We start from the raw sequence: 27896 nt of genomic DNA on the forward strand, positions 1-27896 counted from the left end.
TGAAATACAAAATTTCTGAGACAAAGTGGGATAAGTGCTTTTTTTGTTTCTGGGTGAGCTACTATGGTGATGTAACTTAGGCAAAATAGGAATTACAAAGAACATGAATTAGGTCATAGACTTTCTCATTATTCATGTAAATGTCTATCTGCTGATTAACCTCTTAGCAATTTTTTATTTGTAGAAATCAATGATATAATGAGCAAAAAGCCAATAACTGGTATGTATGTTTTGTCGTCTGTTATTTGTTGCTTCTCTGCTTTTTCAGTAAGGACAGGGTACAGTGTGATTTGATTCCCTTCAGTCATTTATAATTATAGGTATAATTCTTAAACTTTCCACCAGAATCTTATAAGATTCTTCCAAGTTCCAAAGAATCTTGGTTTATATCAACTCAGAGCTGGGCAATTTGGTTCTAAAGCCCTACTGAGATCCTTAGGGCAATCTGATTGTTGGGACACTTTGTCATATTAAAAAAGGACTCCTTTTATTTTTTTCTTTTTTCCTCCTTATTAACCAGCAGTAGTTACTGGAACAGTATTCAAAGATGAAGAAATATTTTTTGAGCTGTATTTTATTTTGACCATAACCTTAATTTGTAGTTAAATTAAATCTTCCTAGCTGAAGTGGTGTGTATGTGTGTATACAGACTTTATTTTTAAAAAGTTCTTCCTGTGGGAGGGTGATGTGATGGTTCACACAGCATGGGCTTTGAGAAGTGGCACTTATCTGAGTTCTGTGACAGGTAGTTTTTTTCATTCCCCATTCTGTATCCAATTCTAAATGACAATTAAAGAGATGCTTTTGACACTTTAATAAGTGCATTAAGTTCCAGTATTTATATCTATACTGTTTATCTAAACACTAAACATTTTCAAAACTTGCACCTTAGCCTAAAAAATTTTGCTGAGTGAGACAATGTGGTAAATGACTGTGACGCTTGGTCTGCTTATTTTTTCTGGTGACCTGGACAGTAAGAGTGCTGTAAAAGCCCTGTAGTTCTTTACCGTGTTTTTTTGACATTCGGAATCTAGATACAATTGTGTTATGGGAAGAAAAGTTTGTGTTATGGGCAGAATTCCCTTTTTATAAACACTTAAAAATTATTACATTTAAGTAAAATGAGTTTGTGTTAACTATTGAGATTCAAACTTTTCTCCGGGGATCATGAGCTGATGTGAGAAAATGCTCAGTGTTGTTATTATGTGTAGCGGGAAGAGCCTTTCTTGCTCCTGAGGCTCGATGAGCTGCTGGCCTCTCCATTGCCTCGCACCAGAGTGAGCTGAGCTTCTCTCTGTGGGTGTGGGTCCCACCTTTATTGGCCCCCTGGTCTTGCTCATGCCCAATAGGGGCCTGTTCTAATCAGGCACAGGTGGACTCACACCCACTCTTTGGCAACTCAAGGCACCTGATTTATCTTGTTTCTCTACAATTATGGGCACAATTCACAGCACCTGTTGTGTGCTGTGATGGATGTTAAAAGAATAAGAAACCAGCCAGATGGACAGACAGGACAGGACTCAGGAAATCCAGAGGTGCCTCACATGAATGTAGGCTGGGTGGCTGTGAAGAAACCCAATGGGATATTGACCTGGCAGCAGGTAGCTGGGAAAGGGATTCAGAGCCTCAGTGGACTTCAGCTAAAGCAATCTAGGTACAGATGCTGAACACTTGCTGTGGTGTGGTGCTGTATCTGGGAATAAGCCCTAGCAGCATAACTGTGAGTGAGTAGCATTATATAGCTATGAACTTCACTCATGTGATCTTGGTGTAGGATAGTCCTGGGGTGCTTCCTGAACTGATGGCACTTCACAGTGTATACTTCCAAGTTACCTTTTCACTGTTCAGTTGGGGAGTTAAGGCTGATACATGGTCTGGTCATGAATAAGTTCATAGTTAAATCTGAGGAATAAATTCCTGTCATTCTAGCAAGAAATGAGTGCAAAATACTACCCTTCGATCATGAAAAAACTTAACAAGAGATGAAAGCAAGCAGTGGATGTAAAGTGCATCCTAGTATCTTCCTCAAACATGATTTCTAACCCTCTTGAGAATTTAATATATTGACAGATATTAAAAAATATACCATCAAAAGAAATGAGTGCCTGGCTTAATTTCCATGACGTCACTTTTTATCTACCCAGCAGGGACAGACTGAAATTCTGATCATTGAATGAGGGCGAATTCTCAACTTTTGATAAAGCTGTCAGCTGTATACTTCAGGTGTCTAGAAATACTTTTAAAGGGCAAGACACCAAAGATAATTTCATGCTTTCTTTTTGCCAGACACTCAGTATTCCTAAACCAACTGCAGGGTGCACACACTGTGCTGAAAGCCAGTGCGTGCAGTCAGGAATTTGACTGCTTAATTGAAATACTGTGTTGAAGGTGAGAAAGAAGTTTGGACTCCAACTTCAGGAAGACATGTGCAATACTGGATTCCAAAACATATATCTGTGGCATGAAAGATGCTAAAATACCAATATCTGTCTGCTCACATGGCTTGATTCTAATTTTTTTCTCATACCAAAATAACAAGTGTTACTCACAATTCATTGTGAGAATCATACTCCTTGAGATAAAAAACCCACAACAAAGAAAAAAAACCCAAATAAAAAGAAAACAAACAAAAACCCACACCAAAGCAAACAAACAAAAAACAGTGAAACAAACAAAAAACCCCAAACAAACAAAAACCCAAGACCATAAAACTTTCTTTTGTCCAGCTCATTCAACATGCAAATATATTTTAACTTAGCTTTAGATGAACAGGACTATTTTCTCTGAATGAGAAAGAGTGAGAGTGAAAAAGATTGGAGAACTGTTAATAGCTTCTGAAAATCAGTTACTCATCAGTATGAGAATATTGGTTTTCTTTCCTTTTACTTTTTTAACGAGACATTCTTCTGGTGACACTGATGAAGTCACCTGTCAGTGAGAATTTAAAATATATTCAGAATGAGAAGCCTGTTGAGCAGTTTTTCTACAGCAATTAGAGGGAACAAAGTGTTTTACCTAATGTTGGCAGATTCGTAAGTTCTTTTTGTTCTGTCAAAGAAAAAGGGGTCATAACACACTACAACTGGCTTTTAATGTATTATGCAAAATAAAAACATCAAAATATTGTAGAGATTAAGCAATTGTTATTCAGAGAAAAAATATGAGCAGCTGAATATGGTAGCACTAAAATGTTGGAATTCTTATACACAGAGAGGATACAGCTTCATGTCTTAGAGTTTGACTGAGTTTTCAGCTAAAACACAACATCAGTTAAAGTTACTCCTAAAGCTGGCTGTGACAGAGCAGTTTAGGCCTTTTCCCTTAAATATTATATATGTAAATATTAATATTATAAATATTATTATAAATATTTCCTTAAATAATTTCTCTCTTGGCTGTGGACACCCATTGGCAAAGCTGCCATATATCTCATGATCAGCATACACTAACTTCTGTTTGCATTTTCCTGAAGATGTATTTTATATGTCCAAAATCAGCACTGGATAAGTATGTCTAATTTCCAGTTGTGGGCCTTTCCTGACTGTCTAATTTTCTTGCCTGCCAAGGGAAAATCTACCCATTTTTTAATTACTTACTTACCATTTCCAAGTTCAGTCTTATGATATACGGAACCTAGTAGTTCATTTTCTTCTACCCTAAGATACAAATCTATACTTCCCATTAGAGGTCAGTTTATCTAGAATAAAATTCTTGTGTTCTTTTGGTCCTCTCTTTACAAACACAGCAAAATAGTTTCCTCAGAAATTCCAGGTAATGAGCTGTGCACAAAGAAGGATCCCAAAACTGCTTGGAAGTGTCTTCTAGAAAGCACTGTATAGAATCCATTTCATTGTCTCCATGTCTGCTGCCTTCTTTCCTGCAGTACTGGAAGAAGGAAAAGGATTTAACTGAATGATCAGATCTTGATGGATTTCAGTGACACAGCAATCCTATGCGATTCCTTCATCCAGAGTTTGATTACCATGTTTTTGATTGATGGAATTCTTAATCATAAAGCAGTGTTTTATTTGTCATTAAACAAACCTGGTGATGACAGAGGAAACTTATCTTGAAGATTCAAGGAAACTGAAACAATTTTTTCATGCAGAGAGATACTATTTACATTTTGCTTAGCTTAGGTATTGCTATTACAACAATCTGGAAGTTAAAATCTAATTAAAATTAGATAAAAACGTATGTAAGTTATTTTAATTCCTGAACTCTCTGAATTTGCTGTTTAAAGCTGGTGTACGCACTTCCAGCTGAACAAAATCTGCATGGTACTCACCTTCTGTGTCAGTAGAATGCAGTGACAACTTCTCAGTTTGAGTATCATTTGTGCTAATGTGACATTTTCACATGAATGGGCTTGTGGAACATGGGATGTGTGTATTTCAAGCTTAATTCAGAAACAGTGAGAGTATAGCCATTTGCTTACATTTTAAATATAACCTCTAATTTCATTTAAGCAATACTAACAAGCATCTAAAAAATACATATACTGACAGTGAGAAAAATATCCTCAATTTTTTGCTAAATCATACTGTTTGACAAGACCTAAGTGATGATACTGCTCTGGAAAATATTCCATTGAAGTTGGAGAGTTTGTATGGTAAAGCAGCATTCTGTATGACTAAACATACTATAATCTGTGTTTAACACCTATAAGGGATCTTTTAAATGGTAATTGCCTTACTGTCATTAATTGAAAAGTAACATAATCCATCATATGATAATGTCTTCAGTTCACATACATTTTTTAATTAGGTGTAGTCTTCCCTGTTGCAGTCTCAAGTATCAAGATTTATTAACTTGTTTGCTATGCACTTCAAAAGACAGTGATTGGTTCTTAAAAGCTGTAAAAGCTTCAGCTTCCCCTCATCCCTATTCTGCCTGCAGTCAGATTCTTGTTGGTAAGATCAGATCAGTTCATATGAAGGGCAAACTGCTATCGACCTCTACTTGTCGTGAAAGCAAATAAGCAAATGACCTGTAAATATAAAAAGTAAAAAGTGCTGTGCATAATATTTCCTGTGATGTTTGACAGGAAGTTGATAACCCCAGCAGCTATGTCTAAGCTCACCTGATCACAGCACATAGGTGACAAATGTCAGCAAAAAGGGAAAGCTATACTATTTCTGTTCCTGAACTTGAGAAAATATAACTGTATCTAGTTAAGTTCTGCATTCTGACTCTTTCTGTGTGAACACAAATTTTCATATAATGGCATTGGCAAAATTTATTATACTTTTTCGAAATCATAGTTCCCCTGCAACTTTGTGAAGTTTCTATTTACTGTTAACAAGGAAAAATTAAATTTAATTCTTTGCTTCTAACATCTACAGCATTTGCATTTTCTTAAAGAAATTTTTGTAGATTTTCTTGCTGCAAAATCGTTCAAATTGAAGCTAAGATCAAATACCTAAAGATTTTCTTGATGTTTAAATGATGCAAATGTTTAACCAAATATACTGACTAACCAGTGCCTGCAGATAAATGGTAGATTACTGCACAAACTTGTCTTGAAAGTTTGAGTAAATCATAATTCTGATGAATTATGCAAATTTTAAATTGTGGCTTTATTGTTTCCTTGGTGACCTGACAGCAAACTTACACCCAGCACCATGAAAATACCATCTCCATTCCAAAGTTAATATAAAGAGTATTAATTGCATCCCTGCTGTGCTTGATTCTATAAATTCCTGTTTATATTAGCATTCTGTGGGAAGAAATGAGCAATGAAAACATGCTAATCTGGAAAGAATTAACCTCAATTCCAATCATTCTCAGACATTGGAAGAGATATGCTTAGGGTTTTTCTGGTGGCCTTGCTGTAGAATTTACAGGGTTGAAGAGATTTTGAACTATCTGTGCATTTCAGGCATCTGTAGAGAAATTAAAATAGTAACTGTCTTAGCAAGCAGAAGTCTTTGTCTTAAGTTTAGCAACAAGATAAATTGTTTGCTTTAAGACAAGTCAGAAATCTCTATAAGCCAAGTTTTCTGGTATCTCTATGCTTGATTTTGCACTTGATTAATTCTTGTGAGTCATTTTACTTGGATCTGGCTTGCACCAGCAGAAGAGTAAGAACCTGCACAACCAATAAGCAAACTCAGACTAAGATGTTCGTAATTACATGATCATCAATATGTAACACTGTTGGTGATAAAATAATAAATTGTGTGCCAGGTGTGATGGTGTATGGTGCTACCAGAGTGGCAAATACATTATCACTATCAACAGCTGCTTAAAGGACAGGCAATAGTTTGGAGTTAGTGATTTTCTCACCTTTGCATATAGTGTTCTATATTTTTTGGTGCTTGGTGACAGTGGAATCTGCAGCATTCATATCTGTGTGCATGTTAGCACAACCCATATGATTTTTTAGAACCAAAGAACAGCTAACCATAGATGAGAGCTTAGGAGGCAAATGTGACCTATGTTTTACCTAACAATTTATGTAATGGTATTTTTACTTCAAATAGTTGTGGTGGGAATTTGTGTTGCTTTGAATCTAAAAAAGTCTGTAAAAAAGAGCTCACCCTACATTTTTGGGTTTTATTTTGCAGTTTCATTACTCACTGTTCATCTGTCCTGGTATGAGCTGCTAACTGCAATTCATAACTCTCAATCAGCAATTATTATCTGTACTGTTTCTCCATCACTAAGCTGTATATCATGCATATCTCTCTACTTGTCACAGAACCTGCCATTTAATAATTCACTGGAAAAATAATGCAGTCAGATTCTATGGTATTCATGTGGTTTCATCTCTGGTTTTAAGTCACTTTGATAGAAGTGGACTGTTCAGTTGTCACACACTCTCAAAAACACGGTGCATGACAAAAACGTCATAAATCTATACATTTGTGGTCTATTTTTTAAAGACTTCAACTGCCATTAATTTTTAAAAACTGTAGATAAGATGCTTGTACTGATACTTCCATTCAAATACCTTGCAGGGAGATATAAAAGAACATGGGAATCATATTGAAAATACAGTTTTTCTATAACCTACTTTTTCCACTACTGAATAGGTAATGGCTTTTTTTAAGTAGAAAACAAATATTTGACATTTAATATCTTTCTATATTAAAATATTTATATGTAAAACAAGATAATTCTGTGGTAATTAAAACCCCTCTATTTTTAACTCTTCCATCATCAGAACTATAGCAGATTCAATAACATGAGGTCAGTCACATAGGATGAATGTATGTGTCATTAATGACTGGATTTATTGGATTTTGTCTGATCAGAGCATAAGCAGCATGAAATGTATCCCTAAGGGTCTTCTAAGAAAGAAATCATAATAATACAGAAGTAGAGTTGTTATTGTAGTGGTGCAGTTATTCACCTACATTAAAAGCAACAAAGAATGCTGATGTAGCACCACTTGTATTTTTTTATTTAGCCTGTGTTGCCATAGCAACCACAGGAATCATGAGATCATAGTTTAATTAAGTATCTCCCAGTAATACTGGTTCAAACAATTCATCATAAATGCATAGTATGCTAATGTGCATATTAAATGCAGGGGAGGTTAATAGCTATTCTGGTCACTGGAATTTTACTATGCTTTAAGTTGGGAAGGTCCAGATTCAGCACATCAAGTAATCTTCAATCCTGCATGTTACTGAAATATGACAAGAAAAGCAAAACCAATTATTTTCAGGCAGTATTCAATAGAAAGCCAGGAAAAGTAAGAAATATTGTTATGTCTTTTCACCTATTGCAATCAGCACAGATTAAGATGGTAAACATATATGTTACACTTGTCTGCAGGACTGCAGAAATATTGCTACTCTTTCCTAAGTCAGGTGTGGATTTCATGGCTGGTAAATATAGGAGTGACTGCTGCATAAACAGAATCAGAGACCATGAAGCATATTAACTGGAAAACTGCATGTGCTCCTGAGAGCTAAAGATCCATTTTTGTAGTTTTGCATTTGAAGACCCCTAAAGACAGTCAGACATCCAAATGCTGTCACCCTGTAGTTTAAAGAACTATATCTAGTTACAATACAAAGCTATTTTATGGAAGGAAATCATTAAGAATCAGTATTGAATTGCCTGAAATCAGCTTCTTTATCAGTCCATTTCCATAAGCCAAACAACTCTAGGTGCTAAGTATAGACTCTCTAAAGAATTAAGCATGGAAACCTGTCACTGCATTGCTCTTCCTCTTGTGCATCTTGTTTTACTTGAAATAAATGACAAACTAGTTGAACAAGAGAAAGGTAGAATTATTTGGCTGTCATGGAGTTTTGGGGGGATTTTTTTGTGTGAAAAATTTTTACTTATTCTAAATGGAATCTGAAAAATTTTACCAGAAAATCTCAAAATATAACTGCAAATCAGGTCACGGGAGTTTATTGTGGGTGGTAAGGATCGTTAGAAACTAAGTATCGAAATAAACACACCAGAAAGTTACTTGAAACTGGCCGTTTGTCACAAATGATACCAGCTGCTACTGGGTTAGAAATGCTTCCTACTTGAAAAACATTTGGGGATGAAGAAGATTACACTGGAAAACTCATAACCACTGCTACTACTCATGCAGTCTCAGGAAGTACCAAGCATAGCAGGCATCGATTTCATAATATGACATAAACTGTAAAAGCTTAAAGTGTCATTGCTAAATGGTTTCTTGAAAGTTATTTAGAAATATTTTCTTCGGTGATGACAGCCTACACTGCTGCCAGTCAGCATCTTTATGACTTTGCATGTCTTTAACCTCTCTGATCTTCACACTGTTTAAAAATTCTGTGATTTTTTTGACATCTTATAGTTTGCAATGATTCCCAGAAAAGGTGTGGAGTAAACATTTCAAGTACCATAGATTAATTCAGTGTGATGGAGAAACAATTTTCTGCCTTCAAGTAATTTTGATAAACTTATCCAACTAACCTGCTTGCCTTCAAATCAATCTGAAGTACTGGCTAAAGGTTTCCACCAGAGTATTATTTCTCTGTCGTATGTAATAGGATTCTCCCAGTAAAGATGGTTATCATGTTGCCACATTTTTCAGTAATATAATTGTACCACATCTGCTTCTAAGTTTTCACATAGGATGTATGTTCAAGGAGAAACTGAAAAAGAATATTTGTATATAGTTCAAAGTAGATTGAATAGATTGAAATAGGAAACTAGTGGTGGGATAGTCACTGGATGATTTAGTTCATGTTCAGTCTCTCTGGCTGAGTGTGTTGTAAGGATGGATGCAAGTATTTCAAAGTGACCTGGATATGACAATTATAATGCAATTCATATTAAGAGGATATAATTAAATATCCTCTACGCAATACATTAGCTGCTTAATTAATTGCACTAATTATATTGTCCAGCATTTTACACTTAGTGACAGAAGATTAGGTTGAAGTAACATTCAGCCTAAAATCTATTCATACAAACATTCAGTGCGATTATCCCAAGATAACTTATGCTATATGAGCAGCCATAAATATCTATTGCAGACTACAATTTAATTTACTCTGTTGAAAATAATGTTTCTTTTTTTTTTTTTTTTCATGTTAAATGAACACTTATTGGGTTATGCTTTTTAGATTTTTGTTTTTTAGCTATAACACATTTTGGATTCGTGGAAACAAAAAAGGACAATAAATCTAGTCAGAACTATCAGAGAAGTATGTTGCCATATGTTATCCTGAACCCTTAACGGTGCCATTGAACTTTAAAAGTATTTTATCATTTCCAATGGCAAAGTTAAAAAATGTTATCAACATAAAAACTGCACAGAGTGACACTCGGTGAAGGTTCATCGTTAATGCTGTATGGTTGTGGTGTACCACCACGTTTTCATAACTAATTCAGGGAAAAAATAATCCATTTAGATTACTGTCCTTTGCAGTTTACACTCACTATTCCATGAAAAACAGTGACAGCTTTATTCAGTTTTCTTGTATTTGTATTCTACTTATATAAAAAAATTACAAGTAGAGCTTTACATTGAACTTCATGTTCTGTGTTTCTGTTCTTTCCAGATATGGAATTTGAATGATCAAAATTTTTGAAAGCATTTGCCAATTGCAGCAAAATAGGAGCTGCTAGGATCTGAGCACTCTTGATAAAACAGCTGGTTTTTTCCGATATCTGTAACAAGCCTTAGAACTTTATTCTGATTATTTCAAGGGAGATGTAAAGTAAAGGATAAGATGTTATCTCTAACAGAAAACTTAGAATTCCTATGCTGAACTAAAAGGTTAAATGAAGTCTAAGCTTTTCTAATTACAGAAAAGAGATTGAAGAAAACATTCTGAAAAATGCTAAACAGATATTAAAAATATTTAATGCTTCGATATTAAATGATGATGCAACCTGGACAAAAAAATATATTATGGAGGAAGTGAACAGGTAATAGCTACACATATGTGCAAGGTGTAGAAAGCTCCTCCTGTAACTTTTAAGTAGAGTTTCTATGCCAGATTTTCTTCTGGTGCCTGCAAAAAGCAATACATACAAGCATTTTAAGTATTTTATTAACAGTTACAATAAATAGTGAATTAGCCATTAAAATAAATAGTGGATTAGCAATATTACCACAAATGTATGAGTGCATAAATGTATATGAATATCTAAAAAGTAATCTCTAAATAATAAGAAACTTAACATCATTTATAAATTGTTCAATGAGGATGCAGGAGAAAACTATTTTCCATATGGTGTTTGATCTCTGACTCAGAACATTGGCTTTCATGTAGAGCATGGTGTTTTCCATTTTTGTGCTACCCTTATGCCACCAGGATTAAGTGTCATTAGTGATCTGCAGTAAATAGCTAATGGTTAGGAAAGCTGGTATTGCTCTTGTATAATTGTTTCATCCCCTGTTAGTGTCAACAGCAATGACACCAGGTGCCATTTTCCACTTTGAGTAGCTGAGGGGGGAGAAAAAAAGGTTATTTAGAATTTTAATGGCAAAAATTTCCAACATGTGGATAGCAAGTAAAATTTTATGAAACTGAACTTTTTATCTGTTGTGTATTCTTTCAAAATATGAGTAGCAAAGTTATATAGAATCCTGTAGGTAATGACAAAAGAATTTGACATCAAAATTATCCCCTATTTTGTAGAATTTTGTAGAATTCAAAATTTCAGGGCGTGCTCTCTTTTTGAATTTTATTTTTTGCTGTTGTTGTTGGGGTTTGGCGTTTCTTGGTGCTTAGGATTTTGTTTGTTTGTTTGGGATTTTTTTGGTTTGGTATTAATTTTTGGTATTCATTTTATTTCTGATTTTATTTAGGATTTCTTCATTAAATGTAGAGTTTTCTCCTGCACAGTCTATGGACTATGTCATTCTCTTGTCAACATCCTTCGAGCTTTCTTCAATGTGAACGTGAAACATTTCAGCAGTGCTGGGGGGTTGTGAAAAGGAAATGCTAACAGTGTTCCTGGTACATTCTAGTGCTCTCTTCTTAGGAGTAATAGAGTTTCTGAGAATCTTGTGACCATATTCTGTATTTGTCACACGGAGTTCTCCTCTCTCTAAGATGTTTTTCTTGTGTCTGCTCTAGAAGAGCAGAATACTTGTTCAAGTTGAGCATGAGACCATTTCCTCTAATTTTTGTTGTCAGAAGTTCTTAAGTTGATTGATGTTCAAATCAGAAACTACATCATCATCTTCATGTCAGAGCAGTTAGGCATAGAAATGAGGAAATAATCCACCATGCTTTGCTTTTTCAGCAACTTTAGTAAAAAAATTTGCCATATTCAAAGCAAATGCTATGATGAAAAAAATGTGGGATCAATGCCATAGTATAGGGAAAAGCCATGTAATATATAATAATAATAATATGATATATAATAATAATAAAATAATTTCTAAAGGTTATTCTGTGAAGGTTTTTACATTACTGGAGCACAATATATTTTTGGCTCAGCAAAATACCCTGCTGTGACTAAAATTTTCAATGCCTTTTATCATCTCCACTACACCTGATGTGCAAACACAAAGGAACAGTGCACAAATGAGTGTAGCAGCAGTGTTGCATTTGTAAAATTGAGCAGATTCTAAAAATAAAAATAGGGAAACCTTGACTCTTCTGATTCTTTAACTTTTTTTTTTAATGGAAAAAAGGAAATAAAGCAACTGAAATACATTTCTGAAAAAATGAGGCAACTGATGTACATTTCTGAAAGATGAGGCTCTTAGCAGAGATGGATTTCTAAATTAAAACTATTTTCATAATGTTGAAGTTTCTTTGTTGTGGGTTTTTTTCCGTTTAGAATGATTTGTCACTAGAAACACAGGATATTTTAACATGGTCCCTTGTCGCAGTCCAAGACGGAGACCTGTTTGATGCAAACAAATTGTCGGACTTTATTGAATCAGAAGGCGATATTTATACACTAATCTAAGAGCTAATGCCACGTATACATATTGCTGATTGGTGATTTCTACATCTCGTTACACAGGTTTTAACTTGATCGGCTACAAAGCATTTAGCAACAATTAACTAACAAAGCTTATCTTTCACACATTCGAGCTTCTTTGTAGATGTTGCAATCGTGCCGAGTCCCTTAATCTAATCGTCTGGGTTACTCCTTAACCTTCGAGTGTTCCAACATACTGTTCCTTGCGGTTACAAAAGTTGCTTCAAGCAGCACTGTCCTTGCACGTAGCCCAAGGCTTATGTTGAAATTATCAGCAATTGTTCGGTGCTGACAGTCTGAGGCTGTACTGCCTCAGTCCCTATGGACAATGGACCATTTTTTTATCAAATATTTTTTCTGCATCCGGATGTTGTATAGGAATGTATTCATACTAGTGATGGGCTAATTGGACAAAAATGAAACTGTAGTTCTCATGTTGCCATAGTAGTAATATTTTTTCAATATTATAATGTTCATTCATTTTATTATTTCTTGTTTCACTGGTCCTAAATTGAAAGCTGTGGAGGGAAAAAGAAAACTTCCGAATGGAATTTTCACTAGTGATGTTTTTTAAAAATGTTGGAGTTTCATGGGTATATATTTTTTGCAATACTTGCTAAAAAATCTTGTTTATCAAAACTAAACATCATTACAATGAGATAATAATTTGAAGGAGGAGTTCTGCTTTTCATATGGTCCCTGTAATCACTGTTAGTTGTCACTAGAAGTGACAACTGACCTGATACTTAAGTATTGGACTTAAATATTGACCTATTGAAGTCAATGAAGTGATGTCAGTTCACATTTACTGGGGATTTAGCACTCTACATTTCAATTAGAGAAAGTCATCAGTGATTGAAGAGAGAACTAGTTAAGAGCCAAGAATCAAGCCTAAAGGGTTTCTACTTATATCAAGCAATAATAAAGACACGATTGATCTCAAAATATATGTTTGAAAAAGAGGGAAACACTGAGGGAAATTTATAACAGGACTTTGGATCCTTTCCTGTGTCCCTAAAATTATTATGACAGTGGTTGATGGACAAGCATTGAAAAATATTTCCTGGGAATGCCTTCCTATTTTCAAGTACACTTGTTTGTCTCTATTCAAAGAATACTCTAACAAGTAAGAATGTTGCCTAGAATGTTTGCAGAAATATTTGTAATCCACAAAAATTGTAGACTATTACAAGAAGACAGACATGGATTCACAAGTGTTTGCACTGAAATTCTGATGCTAAAACTGACTTAAAGCTATTAAACCCTTGCAGTGACTTTTCTGAAAAAAACTAACTTATTTAAAGGGAACGTCGTAATGAAGAATGTGGAAAAGCATTTTATTTTATATGAGAACAGCTTTATTGTTTAAGAGACAGCTACAAAATTTAACTGTAGGCATTTCAAGACACCATTGTGAGAGTAACTGAAATAATTTCATTTTATAATTCAAGGTCATGGTCATTACATATAATGATCATCTGTATAATCTAAAAATCAGTTTATTGGTAGTTCGTTTTTCATGTGGATTAATCTTTCTCCTGTGAGCAAATAAGAATATGAGGGAATTTTCCTTCTTTCCAATGATAGTTCTGGCATGTGTCAGAACAGATGTGGCCAAGTCATTATAGCCATAGTATTTTTTTTTTTAAATACTGAAGCTCCCATGGCTTTGATGTTGAAAAAAATGTGGGAGATAAGCTGGGGTACAGAAACCTAGTTTGGTTTCAGTTCTGCTGAATGACACTTCTAAGTTACAAAATTAACAATTTTTTTTCAACGTTCCATTTAGGGAGTAAGTAGACCAGACCAGTCTTGCAGGTGACTAACAGCAAAGTGTGAGTAGAAATCTATTTATGTTTAATTTCTGTATATTATTTATCTATCATAAAGGTGTGTAGTGTATGAAAATGCACATGGATTTTTTACAAGCATAAACCAAGAAAAGTGTTTTCCATGGTACTGATCTTGATATATTCAGTATTTCCTGTGTGAGAGCAGATTAGGGTAGAAGATTGTGGATATGAAATTACTTCTTTACAATGAATTAGGTTTTTGTATTCAAGGGATTTAGGGGTTAGTTGCACAAATATATTAGGTCTCTGAATTGAACTCCATAGCCCTGAACTCTAACATATAAATGTTGTAGAAATCACACATAAGAGACAATTAAGTGTGGACCATTCAAAGCTAACCCATAGAAAATGGTGCATGAAGAGAGTTCATATCTAGATATTTGACTTTTCTGTGCTGGAGAGAGAAAAAGCTAATTTATAGACAATATATTTTAGTTATTGCTCTGTTTTGTGATTTATGCATATCTGACCGTATTTTCCTGTCAGTAACTGCAAAATCAAAAATAGCTCTTTTTGTGATTTTACTAGAAACATAGCCATTTAATTAAATTTTAACATATTGTGGTCTCTCACTTTAATATATAGTATATTAATTTTCTCTGATGCTGGCATGTTGTTCTGATGGATTTCTATGTCTACCATGGAGTAAATCAGCAACTTTCTCAGCAGTTTTATTTCTTGTAGATCCAATGGCTTTAAGATTATTTTTTGGGGAAGACAATTATCAAACTTCGTATTTCATTAAATGTCTGAACTTTTTATTACTTGTGCTACTGTAGTAATAATTACCTTTTGCAAACCACCTTTTGTTAGTGTAAGTACCACAACCTCACTCAACAGTTGGGCTTTATTGTCAAAGAGAAATTATTTTAAAAACTTAATTCATAAATACCTTTCCATCATGGCACTAATGGATACCATCCTCTATTAGGATCAATACTTAAGTTTTTTCATTAGGCTTTGTATGTTGGTTTTTGTTTCTTGGATAATTTGTTTAAATTTGTCAGTGATCACACTTCCTGTCCCATGATAAGTAAATTTTTGTTCAGGACTGTTTTGCATCTACCTTGTGTGTCCTGACAATAAGGAAAATAAGTTTTCAACCTTCTTTTTTTCCTTCCATTTGTGAGTCAGCAATCCACATGAACTAGATTTTTATTTCCTATTAATTGCTTTGCCAAAGCAGGGACAGCTGGAAATCCCTCTTGCATTTTCATGTCCAGAAGCTTGTTCCCTAAACATCTGATGATCATGCTTATTAGTTAGGATTAGTGAATATAGTTGTCATTTCCTAGGTTCTCTAAAGTAAAAGATGAAAGAAAACAGAAGGAATGGTGACATGAAGAAGCTATAGGTTGGTGTTGGGATAATGGCATAATAAGCATTCAAATAAATCATTTTTCAGTATTGTCATTATACCTTCAGTTCATTTTTGGATCTCTTCCAGTGACCATAGTGAATAAAAATTTTTCAAACAATTTTTTATTCATGTTGGTGAGGGATTCCTTCAAAGGATAAGGTGACATGCTGAGGAAAACATTAACATATTTCTGACTTTGCCTTAAAGGACATTGGAATTTAGATTGGGCTTTTTAGCTCTTAATGACACACCATAAGTATGATGTGAAGAGAGTCTAAAAGAGACTGGAGTGTGAAGAGAAGCAAAGAGATAAGAGTTGTGATTCAAGAGCTGGTCTTTGCAGCACAGCTCTGTAGTTGAAATTTCTGTGGTTGAAATATTGCATGCATCTAGTCAAAAATAAGGGATATTATAAGAAAAAAAATAATATCCTTGGCAAGCATTTGAGGTGTGAGAGGTTGAATTAGAAAGACAGTCAGATCTAAAGCGTGGCTTTGCCTAGCCTGGGTATGAAGATTTAAAGAATGTGACATAGGTCCTACCAATGTGGAAAGGAGAGACTTTTAGTGTACTGCAATGCATTAATTTTAGGGTGATACACAGAGTGTTGCTAATCTGCTGCATTTCAGAGGTTCCTCTTGTTTCACTAATTCATCCTCCAAAGGCAGAATGTGTGTGGTAAGGAATGCAAGTAAAAGATTTGTGAGTGTGGGTTTTCTCTGTATCAGAATATATTTTTTTTCCTCTGCTGTCTTTCTTCTTCGGTTAACAAGCACACCTGCAGAAGGGTTTTGCAGAGGTTACAGAGATTACACTGGGTTGTGATAAAGTACATTAGGCTAACCTAAGTAAGCCATTAATGCAAGCCATGGTGTGATGGGACTCAAGACTAAAAGTTACTGCAATTTTCTAATCAGTTAGAGGGCTAATTATGAGAGAGCTGTTTACTGTGGCAAGAGGTAACAGTAGGAACTGTAAATAATATGTTTGATCTGATCAAGTGTTGAACTTTTGCCTTTCTAATGCAGTATGCAGAGCACTCTAATATGCTTAAGATTGTGACTGTGACTCCCTTAACATGTGTATTTGCAGCAGCTATTTAACACTGTGCAAGAGCATGCTATGCAGGGATGACTGGCTGGAGACTGCCTGCCTGGCATGGTATTTTATCTGCAGTAAGTCTTAATCTAGTTATCTAGCCTTGAAAGTGAAAAAAACATTACTTCAAGGAGCTAAAAAAAAAAATTCCTCATTTTTTTTCCTCTCTGACTCTAATACAACATTACATTCACACTTTGCATTTGCAAGGCCTTTAAAAGTACTTGATATTTCTTTTCTTATTTCTTTTTTTTTTTTTTCTGTTCAGATTTATCAAATCCTGAATACAATTTGTTATATTATACATCTAATCTACTGTACATCTAATCTATACATGTAATCTTTCTGGTTGTTTTAAAGTCCTCATCCAAGTACAGCTGACCTGGTTAAAATATGTGATAACTCACATTGTATGGCTAACCAGGATGGAATTATAATAATACCACAGTCTGTAAAGTAAAAGGCTGTGCTTTTATTACTTAAAGGTCCTCTACAGTGACATCCATGTTAAAATATTGTGTTTTCAATCTTTATATTTTCATATGAACAGATACTGCTATATTTTGTATTGAAATTCATCAGGAGTATTGGGGAAATAGGAGTAGCAAATAACTCAGGCTTAACATTTTTATCATGCCTTAGCTTGCTACCAGCAGCTTTCTGCAATTTGACTGCTTTTTCCCTTCAGCAATGGTTAAACTATTGCATAATTTTGTCAGACAAAGCAGTAGTAACCTTAGGCAGTTATGCTAAAATAACTTGCCAGCTACTCATTATTTTAGTTTTAATATCTTAAGAAATTAAATGCTTGGAAATCCCTCCATTTTTTCGTAGGACAGCACCAGAAGGAAACTGTAGCTGAGCAGTTTCCTCAGTGCCTGTCAGGGTTCAGTTCTGGGTGCCTGGGCCCTCAGGGCTGTTGTGGCCCATGTTAGCCCTGTGCCACCCCCCAGGGCTTGCCCCTGCACCCTGCCCACCTCAGGACTCTCAGCCCAGCTCCCCCAACCGTGATCACCAGTCCCACTGAGCTGACATCCCAGGCCCAGTGAGGAGCTAGGGCCAGGGCTGTACTGGGTGTCCCCCCAACCTCTTCTGGATGGATCTGGGACGGGTCCTGACCCCGGTCTGGGATGGGTTCTGGATGCCACCTGGGGCACCCTCACTGCTCCTGGCTCCAGATAGATGCCAGCTTGCCCTGCCCCCTGGCAAAGCCTACCTGAGGGACAGACACTGACCTCAGGAACCATTTTGTTTCCTGCATCGAGTTTGCCACTGGTTTGTCTGACAGAGGTTGTCCCAGTGCCATTTCCTCCTGGCACCACCTCAGTGTCCTGAGCCACACCTGAGGAAGGCAGTAACAGGACATGTTATCTTGGAACCTGTCGAGCTTCCCCATATGATACTCTTCTGAGAAATTCTAAGTATTTTCCACATGCTTGGCCTAGAACAACCGTCTCATCTTCCAAAGCTGCAGGAACACCTCAAAGATTCAGCAGTGGAGAAAAAAGGAGCACTTGGTTCTTGGAGGAAAATTATCCTCATTTCTTATGGGAGTTCAGCCTCTGTGAAAGGAAGAGAAGAAAAACTGTGGTAACTGATTGCCAGCTCTGAGGTTTTTAGTAGAAACTGTAGTTTGTAAGCTTCTTAGCTCATATTCCAAGACAAATCCTTTACAAAGCCATGATAGCTGAACGCTTCGGAGTCTCTCTTGATCCATCTGGACGCATGCAACAGTGACTCCTGTCATCAGCCATGCAGCATCTGACCATCCTGCTTGAGATACTTGGTTCCTCAAGTAAGTGTTACCCTATCCCAAGGCCTTGACTAATTATTATTTTTTTCTTTTAAGAAACACACAATCCAGGGGCACCTGTGCAATATATGATATATATTCATTCAAAGACATCATCTCTCTTTCAAAATATGGCCAGCAGTGTTTTGGTCTATGAGAATTTCTTGGCCTTGCTAAGTGTACTGCATCTCCTCCCTCCCACTGGGAGGTTTGTTTCATGTTGAAAAACTAAAGATACCTTTAGCCAAGGTATGCTTTGTAGACTTAAAACATCATGCCCGTTACACAGCATATTGCTTTCTTGTTTTTCTTCTCTTCTTTCTCCAGGATTCCTTTGACTAGGAGAGGGTTTTTTATTTCATTTTTATTTTATTTTTTATTATCAACAGCCTTTCAAAATGTACATTTTGGGTAATTTTCATGGTTATCATTGACACTATTCTAGTATATACTGCATGGCACTTCCACACATGTCATACTGTCATCTGTAATGAATATGATAATCTTACCGATTCTAAAGATACAAATACCCCAATTTTTGAAGTTATCTTTATATAACAAGTGTATGCCAGTTTGCTGATTTAAACAAGATATATTTCATCCCATATTATCTCTTGATAGATAACTGACCATTATACCTCCTTGTTCTCTTTCAATATTATTAGCAGCATGGACATATTTCTTGCAATATCTCTCTATAAATAATTCTAGGCTAGAAGTTTGATTCTTTTATAAATTAAGCTATCCAAAAGTGATAGCTCCTTTCTCTATAACTAGCATCTGTTCCCTGTAGGGACAATTTATCCTTGCAGCATCTAATCTTTAGGGATTGTTTCTTACAGAAACTAATATTCATCATCTTTGCTAGTTTTCCTCTCAGTCTTTCTCTTATCACAATCTTCTGCTGCAGTCAGAACACCCACCAAGTTTTCCAAATATTTATTTTGGTTGTAGAGGAAGGGTTGTCTGAGACATTATTTTATTAAAGCTTGATGGTTTAAACACCTGTTGTTGGTGATTTCACACAAAAAACTCAAATCTAACTTTAATTAGTACAGGGATGGCTGTTTGTAAATTAAATCTCTATGACAGGTGTAGGTACATATAGTAAGTATGGATTTTCCTCTAGGAGAGAGAGGTGCAATTAATGAAGGTAAGAAAGCAAAAGGCAGACCTAATATTTTGTGAGTTTTCATTGCACTGGGTAGAAAGCAAGTAGTTGAAAGGCAAGAAGGCAATGTTTTTCTGGCCTCTATTGTGCCAACTATTAAGCCTCAATGCCGGTGATTACAGTCGGAGACTTGTCAGAAACTTCCCTTTCATTCTCATCTGCTGTCCTAAGTGTAACTATGATTCTTCAGTTAACCTTGAGATGGATTAACTCTATGAGGGCACATTGAAGTAGCTGCCACCTCCTGCTTTGCCAAACTTAGAAAAGCAACACTATACAGAGATGGGAAACTCACAGTAAAGGTGGAATTATACAGGCTGCCAAGTTGATATTCTAACTGAGGAGACATACTGGGCTGGCATGCCCATTTAAGATATATTTTTCTGGCTCCTTTTACAACAAACAATTAAAATGTGCCTGAGAGAATTTAGTGTTTTCCTCATACCTATAACTCACACTGATGAAACAGTTGCAGTTCATCTGCTCAATATAAGTCCTTTACAGAGTATTTTAAACATTATCGAGCTAGGTGTTGCTGGTAGTTGCATTATTGATTAAGAAATTTAATCAAATGGATTTTTTTATGGCTTCAAACAGTCTAAATGAGTCATATGCTGCATCTTTAACATGTAATCTCAACAAATGGGTATTCTATTGTGCTAGTGCTATAAAAGAGTATTCTTGTTTTCATTGCTAGGGGAATTCTAGAAGACAGGAGTGTACAAAGATTCACACAAATGTCTGTGAATGGTTTTTGTTTGGTATCACATGTTTCAGCAAATTTATTTTCCTGATATTGGTGACTGATGAAGAGCAGAGAAGAAAATTTCCGTTGACAAGTCTTAAAAAATTAGAAAGTTTAGCAATGCTGCACCTAAGCATATACCCTTTAGCTTAGAAAAGTGATTTTATAGAAGACCAACAAGGTTGACATTGATTTAGCTCAGTAAATCTGCTTAGGGTCTATCTAATTTCCATGTATATTCCAAGTACATTTATGTGTATAATACATTTAGATACATGCACAAACATAAATATATATAAATAATAGACATTTTAAAATACAGTATTAATGACCTAAAATATCTGTTTAGTTTGCATAGTAGAATTATTTCCTGTGATACCTGGTAATACTTCCTCTGTCTTCTTAGTTTAGAATAGGGAGTTTTTTCCATGATTATACAGTCATGGAAATGTAGATGGAAAGGCATTTTTTTCACTGGTTGGTTGATGATAGAAAGACTGTAGATCAGTATCTGAGAAGAACTCTTCATTTTCTTTTGTCATGCTGATTGTTATGGTTTCTGATGTCCTGGAAAGTTGAAGGTAGCAATGTCACTGCTTTGAAATCAATCTACTCTGAATTAGTATTATATTGCTGTGTCTGTTTAAACAGAATGTTATTTGCAAAATGGTTTTGAAAGAGCTGAAAGCATTAGTTTTTGTTGTTCTTGTTGTTTTTTTGGTTGGTTGGTTTTGTTGTGGGTTTGTTTTTTTTCCCCTTTTTCTTTTTTTCTTTTTTTTTTTTTCTTTTTCCCCTCCTCTCCCAGATAGAATAGTTCCTTTGGAAGAGAGAAAGCTATATGCTACCTAATTACAAATCCAGATGTTAGTTTGTGTCTTCAGGCTTTAAAATGATAATGAAAAATAAGGGCTTATAAACCTGTGTCAACTTAAGGTATTTAGTTTTCTGTCTCTTAGGCGAATATACTTTAACTTTTAACTGCTTGTTAATTCTAGAATTTCACATTGTTTTGTATGGAGGCTTTAAAGAAGATGTGCCTATAGGGAAACTGTATTTACTGGCAATAAATCGATTCCAGCTTTAAGTTTTATGCATTCCATATATCATACGACTTGAGATTCAAAACACACAAGACATTCTCAGGGTTTCATGTAGTGTAAATAAATGTAAACAAGCTCCTTACCCAAAAGTGCTACAAAGCAATCCGAACTGGGAAGACTGAGAAGATACATTGTTATTTGGAACACTGTAAGTAATATTCATCTCTTGCACCCCAGAACAAATGATTAAAGCATCTCTCCTATTCCGCTTGATATGCAGATCTGGCTGAATCTGCACCATTGTATGATAAACACACTACTGTAGCAGCCACTGATTGAATGTCAAATAGCCTGTGTAGCAAGAGGGGAAGAATTTATGAAAATGTGTGCAAAGGTAAAGAATTTCAGCAGCTTAAATCTTGTCAGTGTTCTGCTTTCATTTGGAGTTATTAGGGAAAGGGCAGAATTATAATTTTTTTATGTGAATTGGTTTAGAACCGAAAATTACCTTCGTTACCTTTTTGCCAAGTGTTTCTCTTCAAACTCAGAAAGTCACCACACAAAGCTCCTGATTAATAGGAGTGGACAGTTGTTACAGACTTCTCCCTGCTCTCAGTGTATCTCCAAAATGCTATTTCTATTTTGCTGTTTAATAAAAAACAAAAACAAACAGAAAACAAAAAAACACCTGTTTACTGCCTGCTGCATTCATTTCTGAGTATTCAGATGGCTGCAGAATTAGCTCAAATTCAGAGTTTTTTTCTTAGATATTTTTCTTCAATTTTGAAGACTAACACTTCAGTCCAGATCTTGCTAGATCAGGGCTTAGTAAGGTACTTCTCCTTTTTCTGCTCTTGAGTTTCTTATTTGGCCAGCTGAAATCCTCCTGGCTTTGAATTTAGTATTATCTATGAGAAAAACAAGATCACTTTACTCATTGCAGTCTGGATTCAGGCTTCAGTTAAAGGGAACAAACTTCAGTAATGGCATCTTTTTCTAAATGTGAAAATGAGACAGAAATGAAGTGTATGTTAGTTACATTCAGTTTCATTGAATTTAAACAGGAAAAATTTCCCATTAGATGTAAAGTCTGAGCAAAAAAAAGGTTTCTTTGTAATGAAATGTAAATATGTTAGGCAATTTTAGAATGTGATAAAGCCATATTACTCTGTCAAATTTTAAATGTCAGCATTTCAATAAATTTAGCAAGATTCATACAGTTTATTTTACTTCCTAGGTAGCTGAGAAATTGTATTCTGTGTTGTCATTTCTTGACAGCTTTTTGGATTCATCTGTAATATCAGCTACACCCCGACATTTTCAGTCTTTTGTTTAGGTCTTTATAATTTCTGTTAGGTATTGCAGAAGATTATGAAAGCCTTGGCTTTAATGTTTATGTGTATGAAAGTGAAACTTGGTGTCAGAACTACTGACATTGTCAGTGCAACTCATACTTCAACTACTAGAGTCGAACCCTCAAGTAGGTGAGGATTTTTTCATGATTTGTCTCATTAGCATTTAATTTAACCAATAAAAATCATATTTTTCCCATTAATGTTCAAGTGCATATCTTAATGTCTTACAGGATTTTTCAAACTCAAATCTATATTCCAAAGATACCAAGCAAAACATTTAATATGAAAATGTGCAATTCTAGTTGTTAACATGGAATTGTCCATTATGTTAAAGTCTTAGTTTCTTCCAGATGTCAGGTTTCTTCCTGACTGCTTTCTTCCAGTTGACAGATGAGCTGACACCTGTGGTTTGGGAGTAATTCCGATGGTAAAAGCTGTCTGTTGTTCTAAAACTGCTTGACTGATTGATAACTCTTTTTCCCTTAAATTTTACAATGTTATAGGTCACAGCTTTTTTTGTTGTTGTTGTTCTCATCAGCTTCTTACAGTGGGGCTCTCCTGTGGTGGTTTTTCTTGTGTGTGTGTGTGTGTTTTGTTGCTTTGTGGGTGTCATTCATTTCGTGTTTGCCTCCATTTTTTTACCTGGTTGTTCATTCAACTCTTCCAGTTTCTTTAAGACTGATTCTCCTGAAAATCCTTGTGCAAAATACATTGTGAAATATTTCCTTCTCTCTGATTTATCTGTAAGAGGTTTGTTCTTCGTTCATGTTATTTGCACCAATTTTCCTCTTTTTATTTTTTCTTATTTGGTAGTGTGAAAATACTCAAGTTATTATTTTATAACCTATTTCCGGCTTTGAAAATAAGCTTTTGATGTATTTATTGGTGGTGCAAGTATTAAAATCTCAGCAGAGATAAAGGAGTAGCCCTAGTGGATGGTAGATGTGTCCCAACCTTCTCCTCAGAAGTATTTAATCTGTTTTGAGGTGTTATGAACTTTGCTTTGTGAAAAAAAATGTATGTTGGGTGTATTTTAACTTCACTCTAAACTACTTTTTGGAGTTACTATAAAGCATAAGTATTATTAAAGGATGAGAATGAAAGGACTATAAGAAGTAGAGCTTGCACTTAGCTTTTGTATGACATCTTTTTTTTATAAATTCTGGTGTATGTATTGGCAGCTGCTGCAAACAGGAACATAACTCTTGAGGTACGGATGTGTAGGATTTTTAAAATAAATCTTTATTTCAGAATTATTACTCCTATCACATGAAGGAGGAACTCATGCTCTCATAAATGCATCTACTACATTGTATTGACTCAGTTGCATTCACAAGAGGGCTTTTATAATTTTATCAACTTTGAGCAGGAAAAAAAATCACAATTAGAATTTTTAATTTAAAAAACCAAACAACAATCTGCCAGGGGCTAATCCTATAGCAGCCTCATATAGAAGCCTCATGTTTCACACATACATCTGTATCTGCAGTTTTAGAGCAGAGAGAAAAGATAAAAGTCTGGGAGGTCACATTTCATTGTCACAGTTTTTTAACACTTTTTTTCCATTTGGATATTTTTTAATTTTTAAAATAAAAGTTTTCATGCAGTGAAACTTCATTCCATATAAACAAAAGCATGAAATTGCTACTTGGCTTTCAGTTTTTAAAAATAATTATATGTGTTAGTATTAAGATATTTTCTCTCAAAACTTCTTGGAAATGAAAGTAAATCTAGTTTCATAATTTATAATGTATCAGTAAAAGTTTAGGGAACAGTTACATTTTAAAAGAGTATTTCCCTTAAAAGTGTCAATTCCACTTGGCAATTACTGGAGCAGTATAAAGACTTGAATTCTGGCATGAGACAATTCTTTTCTGGGAAATTTTTTGTGTGTAATGATATTTGGACAAGAATAATATGACTAGAGCTTAATTTTTGTATCTGTCTGAACTAATACAGAGTGGATTTGCCATGTTCATTTATTTTGATATTTAGTAAATTTTTTTTCCCAAGACCTAAGATTAACTGACCATCTGTCTCTTACTATAATGCAGTATCTGCTGCTCATCATTGGCAGTTATTTTAGTGGCAGGAATTCAGAGTATGGTCTGGTGTTCTGATTTATTCAGTGACATTCACAGAAATCACTGAAATCCAATCATAGCACTAAAGGATATTTGCCAGAAGAAAATTGTCATTAAAAATATTCACAACTGTCACTATTTAGATATATGGCAATGGTGCTTCCGTGTCATACCAACTGGACAGATTTGCTCTGAATGTCTGAAAATGTAGTCATTTTTAGCAGGAAGGCATAGTATCATGGGGCACAAGTCTAGAATATTTATGCCTGTATGAGTGATCTTATGTCTGTGCAGTGCACTAAGAATATTAATAAATTCTGCTCCCATGTGTTATGTACTGCAGACTTAAATCCATTTTTACATTATGTCATAAAGTCATAAATATGTTGTAAAATATGTAATAAACTTGTGCTTAGAAGCAAAAGGATAACTGGAGATAATCAGCTGTTCTGTTTAACTTCACAGAAGTGACAAGCTATTTAAATTCTCCTGTTTCCCTGAAAGGTTTCCAAAATATTTATGAATGGAAGAACACATCCATTCCAATAGAATCCACCATTTTCATTTTACTACTACTGTAGTTCGTGCAACTCTTTTACATCTTCCTTCAGATTTTTCCTATGTCATTTATGTTGTTGTAGTTACCAGGGCAATTTTAATGCTAATAATTAAGAATATGATCTTCTGTTCAAAAATGTTCTTTGCAAAGCTGCTGCCAGCATTTTGTCCTTGATCCCCCTTTTATCCTTTTTGTGTTGATTCCCCCAAGTCTTTGCCGTTGCTTTAAGTGAACTCATATCTAGTGTATAACACCTGCACTTCCTGTCTGGCACAGGTTGTTTTTTTTTAATGCTTAATTCTCCTCCAGGAAATGAATAAGGGTTGCCTCTGCTATTCCTTTGTGTTAACCAGCATGGCAAATTGGAGCAGCCCATTTCTAGTGAAACAGCATCTTTTGAGCAGCTGAAGCTGTATTGTACTGCAGAGTGTGGTATATTTAAGAATATCTATGTTAAGTTTAATATAATAGGACAGAGACTAGAAACATCAATGTAGCTCCACTTAGGCAAGTTTCCTCTTGGGAAGACTTATTTTCTGAACAAGACAATATACTGTTTTCTGCTAATTGAGTAATTCTCCTAATGTACATGATATTCTTTCAAGTTGCTCGAGTGGTGGTTTTCAGTGTTAGCACCCTTCTCCAGGTTGTAAACCAGCTAGCACTAATATCCAAAGCTGTCCAGGTTAGACTATTTTTTCACACTCATGCTAAACTCATAGAGCTCAGGTGAAGGTTTTGAATTGACAGAACAGCAGATGGATCCCAGTTCTGTGTGGCTTAGGATAATTTTCCCATGGAAAGTAGGGCAATAATTGTGCATATAGGGTCACTATATGATATCTTTGTGCTTTATTTATTTTCATATAAGTTTTTTATTATTTTCCTGTGAGTAAGGGCATCAGAAATACTTTTAGTACCTTTTCTGCTGTGTTTGGACAATTACCTCAGCTTTTCCATACAGATTGCAGAAGAACACCATACAAAACATGCAAAACCATGCTAAAGTAGCTATTCACCTTTTGGATATATCTCTGCATGTCCTGTGTAGACATAAAGGCTCCCTCAAGAATCTCTGCCATGGTTTTCTGTGTTGTACTCTACTCTCTTGGTTTGTCTGAAAGTTATTACAAGCATCAATACTTGATTTTCTTACTGAGACATAAGAGCCCATTTTACAAAGCTTATCAGCAAAAATTGGTCATGGAATTAAAGTTTATTCCAAACTTGGTTATATAACTGTGTGTACAAATGAGAAATCAAAGCACATAATCTGAAAAGCAAATAGAAATTGGGAAATTAAGTTTTAAAAAAACTACATGTCCCTGATACAAAAACAATTGTTCTTTTTCCATTTAGAAAATTGCTTTAAATCCAATACTAAAATTTTCCTATCAGAAAATGTTGATATATAGAAGTGCTGACTTAGTATTTATCATAATTTAGGGTTTTTTAGATGTCTTTCTTCTTCAACAAAAGTGAATACTGATACATGTATAGAGAACAGCTGTTAGCTTGGTTCCTAACCTTTTCCATTAAGAGAGAGAACATGGAGACACATGCTGGAAAAACACAGACTGGTGAGTGACTGAGAAGGAAAGGTTTTCTGGTTTTTCTTTGGTGTTTTTTTTTTCTCTGAATCAGCAGTGCCATCATTATGTTCATTGGTAGTTACTTAATCTGATGGGAGGAGACACTTATTTCTAGAGTGAATAAAAACTATGTAATCAAATTCTTTAGAGATACTCACAATGAAAAAATAGGTAGGTGTGCAGATGTGAGTAATCCCATTTTTTGACATAATGTCTATATTTGTTGCAGCAGAAAGACACACACCTCTGCACTCAGAAGTGCACATTTGTATCCAGTTAACTTCCTCAAATTCAGTCCATTCCAAAAAATGACATTTTTAAAAGATTATAGCCCACTGGAAATGCTGAAAAGTAGATTTGACAGCAAACGTAGTCTGAGCTATTTTGAGTGTTGGACTGTATTACAAAATGGTAAAATCATTTACTTACAATATTTTTAAGGAGTCATTTTAAATTTTAATTCAATTTTTTTTTACTGTATATGCAGTATCAACTTTTTTAATTTAAACATTTATATATCTGTTCATAAAAAAATTGGTTGCAAAATCACCAACACTAACAACTTTTCAGTAATGTGTTTTAATTCTTTCAAATTATTCTAAAGAAAGTTTCTCTTCTAATGGGTAAGGTAGAAAAGTCTGTGGCTAGGAAGCTAGAATACATCTACCAGATTCATGTAGTTAATAAAGTACTAATTTAGGTCCATATCTTCCAAACATTTTTTACATGCAGTGACAGTGGAGGGACTCCTATGCATACAGATTTTGAAAGTTTGAGGCACCTTTTAATGTACTGCTAAAATGCAAAAAGATTTCCAGAGTGTAAAGTTTGTATTGTGGAATTTGTATTGTTTTGCT

The sequence above is a fragment of the Calypte anna genome, chromosome 9, assembly GCF_003957555.1.
Source record: "Calypte anna isolate BGI_N300 chromosome 9, bCalAnn1_v1.p, whole genome shotgun sequence".
Classification (NCBI taxonomy): Eukaryota; Metazoa; Chordata; class Aves; order Apodiformes; family Trochilidae; genus Calypte; species Calypte anna.